This window comes from Rhinatrema bivittatum, chromosome 2 (genome assembly GCF_901001135.1).
Source record: "Rhinatrema bivittatum chromosome 2, aRhiBiv1.1, whole genome shotgun sequence".
Classification (NCBI taxonomy): Eukaryota; Metazoa; Chordata; class Amphibia; order Gymnophiona; family Rhinatrematidae; genus Rhinatrema; species Rhinatrema bivittatum.
In genome coordinates, this window is record NC_042616.1 from 406105243 (window position 1) to 406124754 (window position 19512).

A 19512-nucleotide genomic window follows, 5' to 3' on the forward strand; every position below is an offset into this window, starting at 1 on the left:
CTGGGACTGGTTTGAAGGCTGGGGGAGCAATTGTTTCAAAGGGGCGGGGATGGGAAGGGACTTTGACTTTTTTCACAATTTTTGTGACTTGGGGGTGAGTCAGGGGGCTCAAAGACCTCCGGGGTTATTTTACATTTTTTTTTTGGGGGGGGGGGTTGTTTTAGCTGCTCAGGTCCTTTTTACAAGATAGCAGCCCTGGGTGAAGAGACAACCAGCATTTGGGGGGGTGTGGGGGGGGGAGGGGAGAGTGCTAATCCGCTGTATATTTTTCCATGTGGTATTTTACTACCGGGGAAAGTACAACGCGGTTTTCTAAGCTGTGGTACTAGGTATCACAGCTTAGTAAACCCCATGTATTGGGAGAGAATGTCATGGCTTGATAAATGTCCCCCTACGTTTGTACCTGAGGCACTGAAGTGACTTGCCCAAGGTCACAAGGTGCGTCAACGGGATCTGAGTGCTGGGTTTCCTGGTTCTGAGCTCGCTGCTCTAACCACTGGATGGTATCTATTTGGAAAATAGCTAGAAAGTATGTGCTGTAAAAGTATTCTGTAACTATGTGGGGTATTTTCAAACTTGCCATTGTGAGAGGCCATTTTCAAAGTCATTTACCTAGGTAAACTGTCTGAAAATTGCATTAATTCAATCTGGCTAAAGTATTCACGGGCTTCCAAAGTGCAGGTACTTTTAGCTGGATTGAGGGGAGGCATTCCCGGGGCCATGTTTTAGGCAGGATCAGAAAATTATGCAAACAGAATAGATTTTCCAGTCTCTGCACATTATTTTTCACATAAATTCTACCTGCATATAAAGTAGGTGCAAAAGCCCAAGAGGTTTTTTTTTTGCATCTAATATCCTTATACTTTCCTTTAGAAAGTTAGGTGCAAGGTCTTGTTCTTGCAGATCTTGCAACAAAGTGGACAGTTAGAAAATTGTCCTCGTTTGGGGGGGAAGGGGATGATTTAATAAACCGCCCGCATAAGAAAGTCAGCAAAACCACACAAAAGTTGCATCAGTTTTTCAAAGCAACCTTAACACACGTAGGGTCATTTTGAAAATTACCCCACTACAGCTCGCCGCACCCAACTGCACCTGCTAAAATGTACACAGCTTTTTCAGGAAATTTCACAAGCATGCTTTTGAAAATCCGAAAGGATGGTCATCAGCGCGACCCCCTCCCTTCCCAACTCCACCCTTGGGAACACCTCCGCTCAATGCGGGTAAAGTTCCGTGCGTACAGGACTTATGTGCATAAGTTTATCCGTATATCAGGCGGAGAATTTAGAACAAGCCATTGCCACCAGTAAAGCACTTGTGGCTGACCCTTCTGTCAGCCACTAGGTGGCCCCGGATCCCTTACCATCAGGACTAGTAACAGCTTAGTGGGATTTTCCTTTCCTTTTTCAGTCTCTCCAATGAGTGACTGTGATTGGATATCCCAAGGGCATAAGGTGGAGCTAAAGGTTTAGAGAGTGTGGTCATTTTGAGTTGGCTTTTGAAGAGTAAGGAGCTATTTTTCCTTTTCCCCTCCTAAGTTGGGCCACTAATGCAACTTGGTATTTTCACAGTGTTCAGAGGAGATTCCAAAAATGAGGCAGACCTGTCTGAGTGGGTCCTCCTCAATTTTTGGAAGAGAAAGATAATTTTGGACTTAGATCATTTTGGATTTTTTCCCCCTTTTTTGCGAGCGTGGAGCTTTCCCCCCCCCCCCCCCCCCCTCACAACTCGGAGTAAGGAGATAGAGAACATTGTTCAAGACTGGAAACATCAGACTTCTCCTCCCGAGAAGCCATACAGAATGGAAAGAGAGTACAGGAATTAAACACAAGATTACCATCCGGATCTCTACCCCAAAGGGACCGGGACACAGGCTGTGGTCAAAAGACAGAACCTTGGACTCAGGTAGGATCTTTTTGTGTGGCTTGGGGTCCGTCGCCCGCCCCCCCCCCCCCCCACTAGGATTCCCAATCTGTACTGGGCTGTTTGTGCACAAATGAGAAAACAATGGCAAACTCCCTCCCAGGAGCTAGAGAGATGGACACAGGAGCACCCCAGCAGAGAGACTCGGTAAATAGTTCAGATGCACAGTTTTATTTGCGGAAGGTGTGTGAAACAGTGATTGACGTTTTGGAAATAATCAGTAAACTTTATTTGAACACCCAGTCTGTGTCCAGCCTGTCCGTCCCTGATGAGAATGCTGCACCAGAGAAGTACACACCCTTGTGGAGTGTCACCTGGGCCAAGAAGGACTTCCTTTATACCCAGAGCAAGAAACTCCCTCCCTGGGATCTGTAGAGAGAAAGAGTAGGATGGAGAGAGTATCCTCAACTAACAAATACTTTTATGGCCCTAGGGGAAACTGCAATCCACACCCCTCCCCCAGCCCAGTACAGAAATGCTTGAGAAAATTATTCTTCCTATGCATATAGGCAAGCTTTGTAAAATAAATTAATGTGCACAAATTGCTAATTAACATGGCTCTAGTCACCTATGGTGCTCAGACTTTGCTCCTGAAATTAACTATGCCACATAATTGTACAGCCAATTTTCTCAAGGGGAGAGTTTGCCCATGGCTGCCAAGTGTAGCTCATTTCCTATTTTTCAGCATTGCAAAGAAGTTAAAGTAATAACAGGTGCACAGCTATGGCAATGCTCTGATCCACGCATATACAGCCTGGAGCAGAAATAATATACTTGAGTCTAAGGCCTCCTGGAGATAAATAAAAGGCACAGTACATGGGTTAACAGATGCAGTTCTGCAAATAGAGATTTGAACATTAATGGATCCTCTATAGTGATTTATCCTATATGTTTATCTCACTGGGACAAATATTTCTTTTGTCGAATACCTACCGCATATCTTGAAGAACTGAGTGAGTCCATTCTGCTAACAAGATGCATCTCTGCCAAGCAACAAGTAAGACAGAAAAATCAGAAAATAGCATTGAAAGCACAGATGTTATTTCTGTCAAAATGATTAGCAATCCCAATGGAACAGAAGAATTGACGAGTGTAACTTTGAATGTCAAGACTGCGTAAAAAAAAAGTACACACACAGCACATATTATTTGCACAGCAAAACAGAGAACAAAGGGTGAACGAGCATGAGCTGAAAAGCCAGCTATGAATAGCAAACTCATGGTCAAGGCTGTTAATAACAAGAGATCAGTTTTGCAAACATTTTAGATGCCAAACTATGCTATTGAAGTAGAAATGTATGTATTTGTCACAAAATGTACATTTATTTTTGTCCCTTTAAATATGACAAAGTAGGCAGCGGGCAAAGTGACCCTGTTCTACAACAGAAAGGAAAACGTTATTTGCCAAATTTCTGAATTTAGTAATGGCAGACATTGGCTGTGAGATACATTATAAGACTGCATTCAGTTAAACCTTTGTTAGAAGTTTAGCTATTAGCTAACATTTCCCAAATCTCACCCCATCTCAATTCCTCTGAGGTAATGGGGGTCGAATTTTACCACTTGCACCTTCTACTCTAGTTGGAAAAGACTGAACCAGAAAATGAGCTGGAGGCAGAGAGCAGAGATCATGATACCAGGCTGCAGCTGCTGGGTCGGCCTCACTTTCACAACTGTGATAGAGAGGCCTACCCAGCAGCTGTAGCCTGGAATCAGGGTCTCTGCTCGCTGCCTCCAGCTCATTCTTTGATTCAGTTTTTCTTTTTCTTTCTCCCGGATTTTGCATGGACCATTAGCTTTTTCAAGGAGAGATTAATTGAAGCAGTGAAGATTATCTTACAGGCGCCTGATGCTGCCGCTGCCCCCGTGTCATTTGGTTCTTAATGAAACAGACGGGATTCTTTCATTGCAAGGAAACCCAACTGCCTTGCTAACTACTTTTTAATGAATATTTATCCTGCTGCTAATAGCATTTCCCTCCCGTCAGATGCCTTCTCCACTTGTGAGCTGATGTTTGACATGGAAGTCCTCGAGTGGTTTCTGTGCACGCTGATGTCCTGTTTATCTGCTTCTTTTTCTCTCTGTTCCCTAACATGCTTTGAATTATTCCGAGAAGGCACACAGCATTGGCTCTAGTGGCTCAACATGCTATCCGTGCTAATTTTGCCTTGTTGAACTCACTGGTGTGAAGCAACGCTTAAAACAGGAATGTGTACTTTAAGGATGGGTATAATGCAGTGGTTCCCAAACCTGTCCTGGAGGACACACCTCCCCCTCCCCCACCACCACCTTCACCAGCCAGGTTTTCAGGATATCCACAATTATTATGCATGAGGTACATTTGCAGGCACTGTCTCCATAGCATGCACATTTTCTCTCATGTATATTCATTGTGGACATCCTGAAAACCTGACTGGCTGGGGGTCCTCCAGGACAGGTTTGGGAACCATTACCAGTAAGCCCTGGGAAAGTCCTAGTTGCAGTCAGTGAGGGATAATTAGGGGAGAATACATTTAATGCAGCCTCTCCCTTTCAGAGTGCTGGAGTGGACAACCCTTCTGTGAGGTTTATAAGCAGCTTTCCACAGAGAGCTCGGGGGAGGGGAGCAGAGTTTGCACACACCCCTCTCCCAGGGACAGGAGAAGGAAAGTCTCCCTTAGTACTCAGGGCCCTGAAGGTTGACTCTCTCCCCTCCCTAAACCCCCCCCCCCCCCATAAAAAGGATCTACATCCTGGGGAAAGAGTTAGTGAGAAGAGAATTAGCCAGAGTGATATCAGCCCCTAAGAGACTAAAATCTTTTATAGCCCCATCAGAAGGCAAAGTGGGGTTACATGGGCATAGTCCCTGCATAACAGTATATGGGACCTTTGTATTAGAAGGCCCTGCAGTATCATTTAGGAGACCCTGTGTGTTTTGAAGACACCACCCCCTCTCCCTCCCAGTGATGGAAGTTAGAGGAGGTATGGGCATGCTGTATATGGTCAGAGCACACAAAAAAAGAGAGGGGAAAAGCAACTTCAGATGATGAAGAAGAAAGAGCTGCTGGACAGTTGTTGAGAAGGAGATAGACACACCTGGGAACTTTTGCTTCCCACTCACCCTGAAACTGTCACCGTCATGGATTAGCGGTGGGGAGTGAAGAGATGGCAGTAGCAGCATGCACACAAACTCTCATTTACACACACACACACACACACACATACATTAACACACTTGCGTATTCACTCTCAAGCTCTTTCACACACATCCATGATCATGCTCACACACATGCTCACACTCCTCTCATTCTCCCATACATGCACACATTTGTGCTCACTCACTCATTTCTCTCCCACTTACAAACACACACACACACACACACACACACTCACACTCATTCTTCCTTCTGTCCCTCTCATGCCCATACCCACACTCTCACTTCTCTGCCATGCTCACTCATTCTCTCTCCTCAAACTGCACCCATACCAGTGACAGTTGCCTCCTCTTCCTCCAGGCCTGTGGTCCAACAGATTTCTTCCTCCCGTTTGCCATGCGGCGCCCAGGCTAATCCTTTTCTTCTGGTCTGACAGGCTCCTTGACTTTTTTAGCTTGGAGTCCGACAGATCTCCTTCTCCCGGTGCGGGCATGAGGTTGACTTTCTTTTCCAGCCACTGGGGCCCGATGCTGTTCCTCCTTCCCAGCAACCCGCATGGGCCTGACAGTACCTCCTTTCTTCAGCCTGCGTGACCCGACGCTCCTCCTCCCTACTGCTGACCCACAGAACCCAGCTTTTTACTTCTGGGGCCTGCTCCTGCTGCAGCACCAAGAGTTTTCAAATGTTGGACTGGAGACCAGGTAATTGCCTTAGAATTCCAGAAGCTCTGGGTTAAATCCAGAGAGTTCCCAAGTATGGAGATAGAGACCCAACATGGAGCATGAGAGAAAAGTTGAGCTCCCAGGCTGGGCCAATAAAGGCTCCTGGGAGGTTTACCAAGTTAAAGATTTCAATTTTCCATGTTGTAGAATTTATGTGAATGCTAGACTCAGAAACGTGAGTACCAAGGAATTTCATAAGAACATAAGAAAATGCCATACTGGGTCAGACCAAGGGTCCATCAAGCCTAGCATCCTGTTTCCAACAGTGTGACAAGATACCATGCACCTAGGCAATAATACAAGGGCACAGATGTAGAAATCTTTAGCACAGATTTTCCCAGAGATTGCCTTGAATTTGCTGTTGGAGCCTTGCAGTAAAGGGGAAGATAGTGCAGCTCAGAAGAAGGCTGTTTGCATCTCACTCTGTTGTAAAAGAGCCTGAGAACTATTAAATTCACTGCTTCCTGTGAAAGAGCAGACCGTTCAAAACCATTTTCTCTGGTAGATAAAAGTCAGATCAGTTTGGGAACCATACCAGCTGAGTAAGTGCATTTTGGAAGTTAGGGACAGGATCTGCATGCATTACGTGGAAACATAGAAAGACAGAATATGATGGCAGATAAAGACTGTACAGCCTATCTAATCTGCCAATTTCATTCCTGGCACATTGTCATAGAACCCAATTAATCTCTGGCTTTGCAGCTAGGAATTCTCTGTGCTTATCCATGCCTTCTTGAATTCCATTACCATTTTTTGTCTCCATCACCTCCTTTTTTTTTTTTTTTAAACAAGTTTTATTTAGTGAAAGGACATATAACAACAACCATATTTATCAGAACAAACAAAACAAATAATACCCAATATAATATAAAAAATGTCAGATAATTCCACAAAATGCATGCTCTTCAACAGGATTTTCTGTAGAATACGTAGGCCAAAGCATCCCGTCACAGAGAGAGTTTTTCCTTTTTGCATTCTCACATATACCATTTTCAAGCATCTACACTTTCACACCTCTTCCACTCACACACAATCCTCACTCATTCGCTCCTCCTTCCAATTTTTGCCATCTCACTCCCATTGAGGGCCATTTCATGAATTCACCAACCTTTCTGTGAAGAAACATTTTCTGATGTTGCTCCTGAGTCGACATCCTTGGAGCTTCATACTGTAACCTCTAGTTCTAGAACATTCTTTCCTTTGAAAATGGTTTGCTTTTTGTGCATTATTTATATTTGAATGTTCATATTCCCCTCATCTCATCTCTTCTCTAAGTCTCTTCCCATACCTGGACAATAATGTTTTTTGCCTCCTGTTTCTGTCCCCTGCCCCTGTACATACATCTTCACAGCCATTGGGCGTATGCTGAATAGGGTTTGTAGCTAAGTTATGATATATGTTATTATTCTGTTTATCACTGTATTTCTCTGAACCATCTCTAGCCTGTCTATATCCTTTCAGAAGTACAGCTTCTGGAACTGGACACAATATTCTAGGAGTGGTCTCATCAATGCCCTGGCCAAAAGAATTATCATCTCCTTTTTTCTATTGATTATTCCTCACCCTAGACACCCTAGGATACCTCTATCTCTGGCCACTGCCTTATCACACTGTTTCACTACCTTGGGATGATCAGACACAATCTCCCCAATTTTATTTCCTTGCTAGTGCTTATCAGTATCTCACTCCCATTGTATACAGTAGGAATGTATATGGAAAAATTTTGCTTCCCTTTATTCATTCAGTTTGTTTGACTCAGCTGTAGAAGAAAATGATCCAGCCATTCCTGCGATGGATGCTAGAATAACATTACTTTGGTATTGTCCTGAAGGCTGCCAACACCATTTTTAAAGTACATTCAGGAGTGGGCATCTTTACTACTCTTTGGACCCTGCTGAACCCCCATGAATGTGATAAGTGGGAGTCAGGGAGGTCCCGGCCCCAGAACATTTTTATGTAGAGAGTGGGGGTCAGAGGGTCCTGGCCCAGCCCAGGACCTAGCTCGAATTTTATGGGCAGGCATGGAGGTTATAGGCTTCTCTGGCTAGGCTTGGCTCAGCCCAGTTGAGTAGGCCTGGGCCCCAGGCTAGATTTTTATTTAAGGTTGCTTTCACTTTCAGATTAAAAAAAATAAGGAAGTCATTGGAAATCCATGCACTTCAAGCTGGAATTGGCTGGTTTAAATAGTGCTTCACCTTGATTGGATCTAAGAACATAAGAACATAAGAAAATGCCATACTGGGTCAGACCAAGTGTCCATCAAGCCCAGCATCCTGTTTCCAACAGTGGCCAATGCAGGTCACAAGAACCCAGCAAGTACCCAAAAACGAAGTCTATTCCATGTAACCATTGCTAATGGCAGTGGCTATTCTCTAAGTGAACTTAATAGCAGGTAATGGACTTCTCCTCCAAGAACTTATCCAATCCTTTTTTAAACACAGCTTTACTAACTGCACTGACCACATCCCCTGGTAACAAATTCCAGAGTTTAATTGTGCATTGAGTAAAAAAGAACTTTCTCCGATTAGTTCCAAATGTGCCCCATGCTAACTTCATGGAGTGCCCCCTAGTCCTTCTACAATCCGAAAGAGTAAATAACCGATTCACATCTACCCGTTCTAGACCTCTCATGATTTTAAACACCTCTATCATATCCCCCCTCAGTCGTCTCTTCTCCAAGCTGAAAAGTCCTAACCTCTTTAGTCTTTCCTCGTAGGGAAGCTGTTCCATTCCCCTTATCATTTTGGTAGCCCTTCTCTGTACCTTCTCCATCGCAATTATATCTTTTTTGAGATGCGGCGATGCACAGTATTCAAGGTGCGGTCTCACCATGGAGCGATACAGAGGCATTATGACATTTTCCGTTTTATTCACCATTCCCTTTCTAATAATTCCCAACATTCTGTTTGCTTTTTTGACTGACGCAGCACACTGAACCGACAATTTCAATGTGTTATCCACTATGACACCTAGATCTCTTTCTTGGGTTGTAGCACCTAATATGGAACCCAACATTGTGTAATTATAGCATGGGTTATTTTTCCCTATTTGCATTACCTTGCACTTATCCACATTAAATTTCATCTGCCATTTGGATGCCCAATTTTCCAGTCTCACAAGGTCTTCCTGCAATTTATCACAATCTGCTTGTGATTTAACTACTCTGAACAATTTTGTGTCATCTGCAAATTTGATTATCTCACTCATCGTATTTCTTTCCAGATCATTTATAAATATATTGAAAAGTAAGGGTCCCAATACAGATCCCTGAGGCACTCCACTGTCCACTCCCTTCCACTGAGAAAATTGTCCATTTAATCCTACTCTCTGTTTCCTGTCTTTTAGCCAGTTTGCAATCCACGAAAGGACATCGCCACCTATCCCATGACTTTTTACTTTTCCTAGAAGCCTCTCATGAGGAACTTTGTCAAACGCCTTCTGAAAATCCAAGTATACTATATCTACTGGTTCACCTTTATCCACATGTTTATTAACTCCTTCAAAAAAGTGAAGCAGATTTGTGAGGCAAGACTTGCCTTGGGTAAAGCCATGCTGACTTTGTTCCATTAAACCATGTTTTTCTATATGTGCTATGATTTTGATGTTTAGAACACTTTCCACTATTTTTCCTGGCACTGAAGTGAGGCTAACCGGTCTGTAGTTTCCGGAACACCCCTGGAGCCCTTTTTAAATATTGGGGTTACATTTGCTATCCTCCAGTCTTCAGGTACAATGGATGATTTTAATGATAAGTTACAAATTTTTACTAATAGGTCTGAAATTTCATTTTTTAGTTCCTTCAGAACTCTGGGGTGTATACCATCCGGTCCAGGTGATTTACTACTCTTCAGTTTGTCAATCAGGCCTACCACATCTTCTAGGTTCACTGTGATTTGATTCAGTCCCCCTTTCTTGTTCCTTCAATCCCAGTTCTGATTGCTCTTGATTGCCTTGAAGTGAAAATAAGGTGCAGTTTTGCTTGTCAATGTGACCCTTTCCTTGGGTGACCTCTGACCACTGAGGGGGCCTTAAACGTATTTGGTAAGTCTCTTGGGGCTGGATCACTTTGGCTAGTTCTCTACGCAATCCTCTATCCCCAGAACGTGAATCTTTTTTTTGGGGGGGAAGGAATTTCCTTTCAAGACCCAGAGTGCCCTGGGTGCTTTTGAACTCTTTTTCCAGGGGAGATATAATGCTTTCTTCCACTAGTATGGGTGTTATCAGTGTCAAATAACACATGGGAGACTTGGGTTGAAAGTCCCCAATAAAGTCTTTACTGATGGGTAATCAGGTAGATAAACGGCACAATAAATACAGTTCCCAGCACCTAGGATCGTGTTTGTCTTATAATTCTCTCTCTCTCTCTCTCTCTCTCTCTGTGTCTGTGCATGGGTCTCATTTTCCAAGGTATGGGGAACACTCACCCTCACAGATTTGGCTAAGTGAGCTCCCCCCCATGCAATGAATCACTTTGTAGTTCTTGAGTTTTCTTAGATCACTTCTCATTTTGTATACTCTCTGTTGCACATCTTGGTATCATCCACAAAAAGGAAAACCTGCACAGAGCAGCAGTTACTACCCTTAACAGAAGGCAAGGGATTACTACCCTTAACCAACAAGCCTCAATTCTTTTGATGCGACTACAGCATCACTCTCCGTTTTGACGGCAGTGGGGATGGGGAAGTGGAAGAGGAATTGGATTCAGATGACAACCAACACAGTCCCTGACTTTTATGATCTGGGGTACTGATACGCAGACAAAAGTAAAATGCACAGGACTGCTTCTAAGGTCAAGTCCATAAGCATAACATGTCGGCATTGTCTGAATTTTCAAGAAGGCTTATCACTCAGTAAAAATATTGCTAGCAGTACATTTGTTATGGGTTATTATAAGGCTTAGGAATAACTGCAAGGAACAGCAGTTGCTACCCTTAAGAGAAGCATGAGGATAACCTGCGCAATAGATACTACCATAAGATTGCAGGACAGACTAGATGGACCATTTGTGTCATTACTATGTTACTAGGAAAACTTTTCTCCTAACTTCCCTGCAAAGATTTTGAACAGAACTGGCTCCAGGACCAATCTTTGATAGGGTTTATATCTTCCCAGTGAGTAAGTTCCATCCATGGCCCACTGCGTGATCTGACAGACTACTGAGTAAAGAATCAAAACATGATCAGTGAGAGAGTGAAGTGGGAGTTAGAGCAGCAGGCTGTGAACCAAGGAAGCCAGGCTTCAAATCCTGCTTCTCCCACTAGCACTCCTTGGGCAAGTCACTTCACCCTCCATTGCCTAAGGTACAATCTTCAGGCTCTATTTACTACGCATTTTCCCCAGAGACACAAAGTAGGAGAAAACCTTTAGTAAATAGTTCCCTTAGGGGTGGATTTTAAAACGAGCGCGAATAGCCTACATTTGTTTGCGCTCCAGGCGCAAACAAAAGTACGCTGGATTTTAGTAGATACGCGCGGAGCTGCACGTATCCGCTAAAATCCTGGATCAGCGCGCGCAAGGCTATCAATTACGTATAGCCGGCGCGCGCCGAGCCGCGCAGCCTACCCCCGTTCCCTCCAAGGCCGCTCCGAAATCGGAGCGGCCTCGGAGGGAACTTTCCTTTGCCCTCCCCTCACCTTCCCCTCCCTTCCCCTACCTAACCCACCCGCCCGGCCCTGTCTAAACCCCCCCCTTACCTTTGTCGGGGGATTTACGCCTCCCGGAGGGAGGCGTAAATCCCCGCGCGTCAGCGGGCCTCCTGCACGCCGGGACGCGACCTGGGGGTGGGTCCGGAGGGCGCGGCCACGCCCCCGGGCCCGCCCCCGGAACGCTCCCGACACGCCCCGAAAACGCCGCGCGGTTCGGGCCCGCCCCCGACACGCCCCCCGACACGCCCCCTCCGAAAACCCCGGGACTTACGCGAGTCCCGGGGCTCTGCGCGCGCCAGTAGGCCTATGTAAAATAGGCTTCCCGGCGCGCAGGGCCCTGCTCGTGTAAATCCGCCCGGTTTTGGGCGGATTTACGCGAGCAGGGCTCTGAAAATCCGCCCCATCGATTGTAAGCCCTCTGAGGCAGAGAAATACCTATTGTGCCAAAATGTAATGAATAAAATAAATGCAACTCATTCTGAGCTTAGGGTTGGAAAGATGAATTATTAAATCTAAAATGTAACTCATGTAACCAGTTACATGAGTATCAAAACAGTGAGAGGTCCATATTCAGTCATTGTCAGATAGCAAAATTAGGACCTGATTCATCAAGGCACTTAACCATAGACATTTTCCCATAGCCGGCTAACTTTATCTGGCTAACTTTAGGACAGCACTTTTGCGTGAGCAGGCCGGGATTTTCAATTGGCGCACAGCTTACTGAATCCCACGGTAACGGGGGGGGGGGGGGGGGGGGCGAAGCTGGCAGCGATCGCACCACCGCGGTGTTATTGCTGCCGGCTTTCACACCCAATAGCGCCACCATGAAAGGTGGCGCTATTGGGTGCGCTACTGGCAGCGATAACAGGTCTTACCTTTTCACCGCCAGCGAAGTTACCGCCGCGTCCACCCCAATGCCGCCCCGACTCCTCCTCTTCCGGTCCCGACTCCGCCCCGACTCGACCCCTATCAAGCTATCGCACGTGAAAAGTCCCTTTTCGCGTGCGATACCGATAGAAAATGACCCCCTTAGCTAGTTAGTTAGTTAGCCATATAACTTAACTAACTGAATATTAGAGTTAGCCAGATGACTTAGCCAGCTAACTCAGCTCCTCCCAGAATACCCCCAGTATGCCCCTAACTTATCCAGCTAAATTCTAGCTGGATAACTTATTAGCCAGCTAGAAGTTAGCCAGATAAGTACTGAAATCTTCATTTAGCCAGATAACTTCTGAGTTATCCGGCTAAATGCTTTTGAAAATGACCTCTGAGTGCCTTGTAGAAAAGAAATGTTGTATTTATTGATTCATTTACATTGATTTATATCCCTCTTTTATCACAAAAATGTGCTTGGAGCAGGTTACAACAGAGATATGTTATATCAAAAGAAATGTTAATAATAATGCATAAAAATACACAGAAAAACATATAAATTAAAAAAATAAAGTAGATAATATAAAACATAAATGACATAAAATGAAGACAATTGACAGAATTATCATCCTTACTATTATAAAGATTAGGCAGAAATATAGCAGCTGATACATGACTTAACATGGAGGAATCACTTATCCTAAGTGAATTATGAATAGGCGATGATGTATACTAAGAATGTCTTTCTTTACTGTCTTATGACATGACCATAAATTAGAAAGAGTTCTGACATTCTTAGAAAGATCATTCCAATATTTTGGGCCAGTGCATGACAAAGCTTTATTTCAGATACTCTGTAATTTCACTGATTTAAGTGAGGGCAAATCAATACAAGGCAATACCAGGATGCACGCACGGTGCAAGCTAATTCAGAGAGAAATAGTTTCTCTCTCAGATACTTCACAGCAAGGCTAGATGAGGCTTTATAGACTAGTAGAGTAGTTTTACAACTATCCAAAAAGGCATATAACATCTTCAAAGCTGGGGTAATATGTTTGCAACCTTTACTATCAAAAGCAGTTGAACAGCACTGTTCTGAACAAATTTCAGTTTCTGTAGAGAATTCTTAGGGAACCCTATATATATATATATATATATATATATATATATATATATAGTAAATTGTAAATACTATACGGATGATACAAAATTATTCAGAGTAGTTAAATCACAAGCAGACTGTGATACATTACAGGAGGACCTTGCAAGACTGGAAGATTGGGCATCCAAATGGCAGATGAAATTTAATGTGGACAAGTGCAAGGTGTTGCATATAGGGAAAAATAACCCTAGCTGTAGTTACACGATGTTAGGTTCCATATTAGGAGCTACCACCCAAGAAAGAGATCTAGGCGTCATAGTAGATAATACATTGAAATCGTCAGCTCAGTGTGCTGCAGCAGTCAAAAAAGCAAATAAAATGTTAGGAATTATTAGGAAGGGAATGGTTAATAAAACGGAAAATGTCATAATGCCTCTATATCGCTCCATGGTGAGACCACACCTTGAATACTGTGTACAATTCTGGTCGCCGTATCTCAAAAAAGATATAGTTGCAATGGAGAAGGTACAGAGAAGGGCAACCAAAATGATAAAGGGGATGGAACAGCTCCCCTATGAGGAAAGGCTGAAGAGGTTAGGGCTGTTCAGCTTGGAGAAGAGACGGCTGAGGGGGGATATCATAGAGGTCTTTAAGATCATGAGAGGTCTTGAACGAGTAGATGTGACTCGGTTATTTACACTTTCGAATAATAGAAGGACTAGGGGGCATTCCATGAAGTTAGCAAGTAGCACATTTAAGACTAATCGGAGAAAATTCTTTTTCACTCAACGCACAATAAATCTCTGGAATTTGTTGCCAGAGGATGTGGTTAGTGCAGTTAGTGTAGCTGGGTTCAAAAAAGGTTTGGATAAGTTCTTGGAAGAGAAGTCCATTAACTGCTATTAATCAAGTTTACTTAGGGAATAGTCACTGCTATTAATTGCATCAGTAGCATGGGATCTTCTAGGTGTTTGGGTAATTGCCAGGTTCTTGTGGCCTGGTTTGGCCTCTGTTGGAAACAGGATGCTGGGCTTGATGGACCCTTGGTCTGACCCAGCATGGCAATTTCTTATGTTCTTATGTTCTTATAAAATTGGAAATACTATAAAAATGTAAATTGGAAATACTATAAAAAAATTCTTGTGTGAATTCGTGAATAAGATGACCAAGAGAGTGGATCAAGGAAGTGCATGATCCATCGTGACCTCAGGAAGGCCTTTTCTCACTGTTCTACACAGATGAGTGGTAAAAAAATACTAGCCCAATATGGAAAAAGTACATGGAGTTGTGGCTGAAGAATTGGTTAAGCAAAAGAACTTGTGTCAATGAGGTAGACTCTAGTGAAGGGAGAGAGGTGAGTTCATATTTTTTTCTCAATATCTTTAGTAATTGTGTTGCAGAAGGAATCACCGGGATCCAAGATGAAAATGGTAAACAAACTGGAAGTATGGTCAGTGCAAAAAAAAGTATAAAATCCAAAGCTCTCGAGATCTCTAATGAATAAGATATTCAAAACGTTTCTAGCTCATCCCCCCCTTTTTTTTTCTTTAGTCCCTTTATTGCAATCTTTTACTCTTCCATCTTTTCATTTACTCTTCCGTTTTCCTATTGTTTTTTGTTTTCCTGGCTGCCCACTCCCATTCTTCCATTTCTCCCACATTCCTTCATTCTTCCAACTGTCCCTCCTTACCCCGACCCTTCATCTTCCCTCTAATCCCCCCAACCTTCCACCGTCCTATTTTGCCCCAGCCTGCTCTCTCCTTGTCTTCCCCAAGCCTTCCATCTCCCCTACCTTCTCCTAGCCTTCCAATTTGGGGCTGACTTAATATGCTATCCATGTAAGTGCCTGGTTAAAAATTCAGGGAAGAGGTATATTGTGCCTTTTGACCCAAAGCAGTTACAGATTTTCCTAGCTGGTGGAATGTCTTGTAATTTGACAGTATCCAATAATTTAATACATAAATAAATAAATAATAATAATAATATGGAATTGTAGCCAGTATCCCAATTGCAGTTTGGTGGCTCAGGGCTGTTAGAACATGTTGTACAGGGATCTCAGAATTCTTAGTAAGGGTTAGAGCTCAGCTATACTTTTGTGTTTTTCTTTTCCTGTTATATGCTCAAAATGGTTTCTATATTGGATCTCCTCTTCTATTTGTGGCCTATGTAGGAAGTTATGGGGGCAATTTTTAAACTCTCCACTTAGGTACAGAGTTTGCAGCTACTTTGTACCCATGGACCTTGTAACTCATTTTCACAGTACGCAGTGTAATGCTTGTTACCTTTGAAAACCGTCACAGATATAAAGAACCCGCAGACTTTTGCACCTTCTTTTCCTGGAGGTAAAATTTCTATGGAAAATAATTGAGCATAAATCTGAAAATACAATCTTGCATGCACTATTCTAATCTCCAATCCCACCCCAAAGAATGACCCCGGGAATGCCTCCCTTCGATTTGGCTATGCGGGCTGCGGAGCCTGTGCATACTTTTAGCTGGATTGGGTGACAGCCAGTTTTCTCGGGTAAAGAGTTTTGAAAATTGCCTCTGTATATGGAATATTTCTTGACTATGGTTTGCTGTGTATGACTGTACATTCTCCTTGTATTACCTCTTTATTTTTTTTCAAGGCATTCCTGCAATGACTGGGAAAAGCTGTAACTGTATAAAACACACTGAGGAGGTGTAAATATATATTGAAAAAAGGGAGCAAGGTAGAGTCTGCTGTATATGCAGCAGGAAGTGAGAAAGGGCAGGCTAGATGGGCCACGTAGTCAGAATCCATGTTTTTATTTCTGGCAGCTGGACTGCATCTGCACTTCCAAGGAAGTGGTGGGAAAAGGGACAATGCTACTATTATCATCATCACCCGGCCACAATTGGTCAGGACCACACGGAGAGATACTGTCAGAGGAGGATCTTGAACTCACATCGCTTCCAAACCTGTTTTGATTCATTGTTCAATGTGCCAACCATTACAGTCTTTTTCAATAAAAGCATTTATTTGCTTTCCATAGATTTTGTTTTTCTCTGACTAACGCAGCATTCAGCTGAGGAAGAGAGTACGTAGTGCTTGAAATCTAGTCAAGAAATGTATTACATTTGTCCAATAAAAAGGTATCACCTTATATATATTTTTGTATATTTGTTTTTTATTTGTTAAACTTTATTTTTGTGCATTCGAGTGGGCTAACACGGCTGCCACGCCACTTGATGCAACATAGTACGAGCAGCCAAGGAATTCAACAGGCACTCACACAGTCCACTGTCCCAGTATCAGATTATCTGCCACTGTGGGCTGTCCCCCTGAAGAGGCAAAAATTGCTAGAAATGATAAGAGTCTGGGCTATGGTTCATTGGTCTCTCTGCAGGTGGCACTGTTTGCTCAGACTTTCCCCGACCTGTAAGTGCAGAAATCATTACCCCAGGGTTGATGACCGGGACGAGATCAGCTGTTCAGACTCTGCTTCTGCTATTAACAATGGAGCACTGAGTTTAACGGCGTGCTGACTGCCAGCCCAAAGAAGGAATCCCTTAAGAGATTACCAAGCCCAGCTTCCAAAACGAACCAGTGACAACTCGTTGCTTTTGTTTTGCTTTGTTTATTTATTTAAATGTGCTATTTTGAATGCAGCCATCCCCACTGGGTCACATGTTTCCAGCATTTGGAATGCATTTGGAATAGTTCTTCAAACCCTTGAGGGTTATTGTATACTTGAATGCAGGTGCCCTTCATTCTTTTTCTCTCAGCCACGGGAGGGAGGCTCACTTAGAGCACGCTACCCTTTAGAATGGTTTTCTTCTCTTCTCGAGTCTTTTGACTTTCTGTCAGCTGTATTCTTTTCACTGTTTCTTTCTCTTGTTAGTTTATGGTAGCAATTTTGCTGGTTGTATTTCTTTTCTTTTTTTTTTTTCCCCATCAACTGCTCAACACATTGTCAAGTGTGCTACACAGGAAATGTTTCTCTGAGATGCTGGGACTCCAGACCCTATGTTGCAAGGCTTGATTGCTTCTCAGGGTTCAGAATACTTGACGCATGAACCAACGAGTTTCTGATCTCTTGACATCCTTTTCTATTGCTGTTCAATTTAGATTATGAGGTCTTGCTTATTGAACAGACTGAAAGGTCCCATATGGGGAAGACCATTTTTCCCATCCTATGCTACATTCAGGGGCATGAATTTCAGGTCAAACAGGACAGGGAATTTTGGTCATCCAAACCTCTTGGAAACATCCTAAGTCTGAATCCACATGATTGAGGCACCCAAAACCTCTACTGGTTGAGTTGATGTGGAGGCTCTTCAAGCTGCCCCTGAAGGTGGTCACAGCAACTCTGAGGCATCGTACATCCTCCTATTTGTGCTTTACTCAGTTTTCACCAAAGGGTTGCATCTTATACTGCACATTGAAATCTTCCATTATGTTGGAGTAGCCCTCTTTATCCTTGATGCACCCTTGTCATAATGCACCCCTTCCCTCTGTGGAACTGCAAGCAGGCAAAAACAGCCCCTGATAAAGAATGAGACTGAGCGTCAAGGACCGTGATGTAAGATTTCTAAATGTTTCCTAAATTTCCCATTTTTCCCCTTCTGAAAATTGGGGGAAAAAAAGGAAAAAAACTGTCCAAATGTGTCTTTTTTTTTCCCAGACCTGCACACATCACTGCAGTCTCATTATAGCACACTGCCTGTCCCCTCACCAAATGCAGGATAAATGACCACAAATTAGAAAAAGAAACATGGAGACAAAAGCTGAACTGGAAACCCCCAAAAGCCAAACTCTGCCTGCAGTATAACACCAGAGAAATAAATAAAAATTGCATTTTTTTACCCCTTTTACCCCAAACCTTTTACCCCATTGAATACCACCTACTTCAACTCTCCATAATCCTACCTAGTTAAGCGAGTCCATGTATATTAGCCATCTGTACATGGTATCCCTCTTTTCTGCCTTTCTCTCCCCTCACTTCTTCAAACAAGCCTTTTCTCCCCCTCCTTTCCTTTCCCACTTTCTCTCCCCGTTTTCCTCAATCTATACCTTTCTTTTCCCTTACTTATCCCCCTTTTCCCACCCTTCCTACCTTCTACCCCTTACCCTCTCCCCCCCCTCGCCCTACCCCCCGGCCTACCCTTCTTACAAACCTACACTCCTCGTTTTCCTTTAACATTATTTATTTTGTTGTATTTTGCTTTTGGTTTTTCTGTTTGTTGCTTCTCGTTTTAGTAACATCCTATTGTTTCAATGTCATACTGTAATATTGTTATATTGTTATACTGTATTTCCCAATTGAGTTCTATGTAAACCGGCATGATGTGTTTCACGAATGTCGGTAAATAAAAGTTTAATAAATAAATAAATAAATAAATTTTCCCTATACTGTAAAAACTAGAAATATTCAGATGCACATTTCTCAAAAATGACACAAAGAAAATAAAATGTATTCCATTTCCCATATCAGAGAAAAAGAAGCAATAGCAATCTCATTTTCCTACCTTCCCAGGCCCCAGCAGTCTTGCTCCCCAGCCCCTCTCCCCTCACAGCCGGATTCAGTTGCAGTGCAATAATGCACAAACAGAAACATCACCATTCCTCATGAAACCAAATCAAGAAATCTAGTCACCATTTTTACATAAATAAATAATAATAGAAAACCATACTAATAAAACAGTATTTCAAAACAGGTGATAAACATAGCATCTAATAAATAAGAACAATAAGGATAAAGAAACATTTAAATATTTCCAAAAAGTCAATCAAATATTTATTATAATAAAATTAATAACGATAACAATTGTCCCCCCTCTCCATCAAGGTCGGCGGAAGCACTAGGCGAGCTAGTCCTGGGCCTAGGGTGGCGACCATTATGGGCCACTCCTCTTTGCCGCCGCTGCCGCTCGTGAAAGGTAGGAGTCGGGGCTGCGACCGGGGGGCGGCGCAAGGCAGAAGGTGCCTAGGGTGCCTAATCCCCTTGCACCGGCCCTGCTCTCCATATCTGGGAACTTTTGATTTTCGCTTACCCTGAGATTATTGTGGATTAGTGGAGAGCAAATGGGAGAGCAAAGGAGGAAGAAACACAACATTTTCTCCTCTTTCTCATATACACACATGTTCATTCAC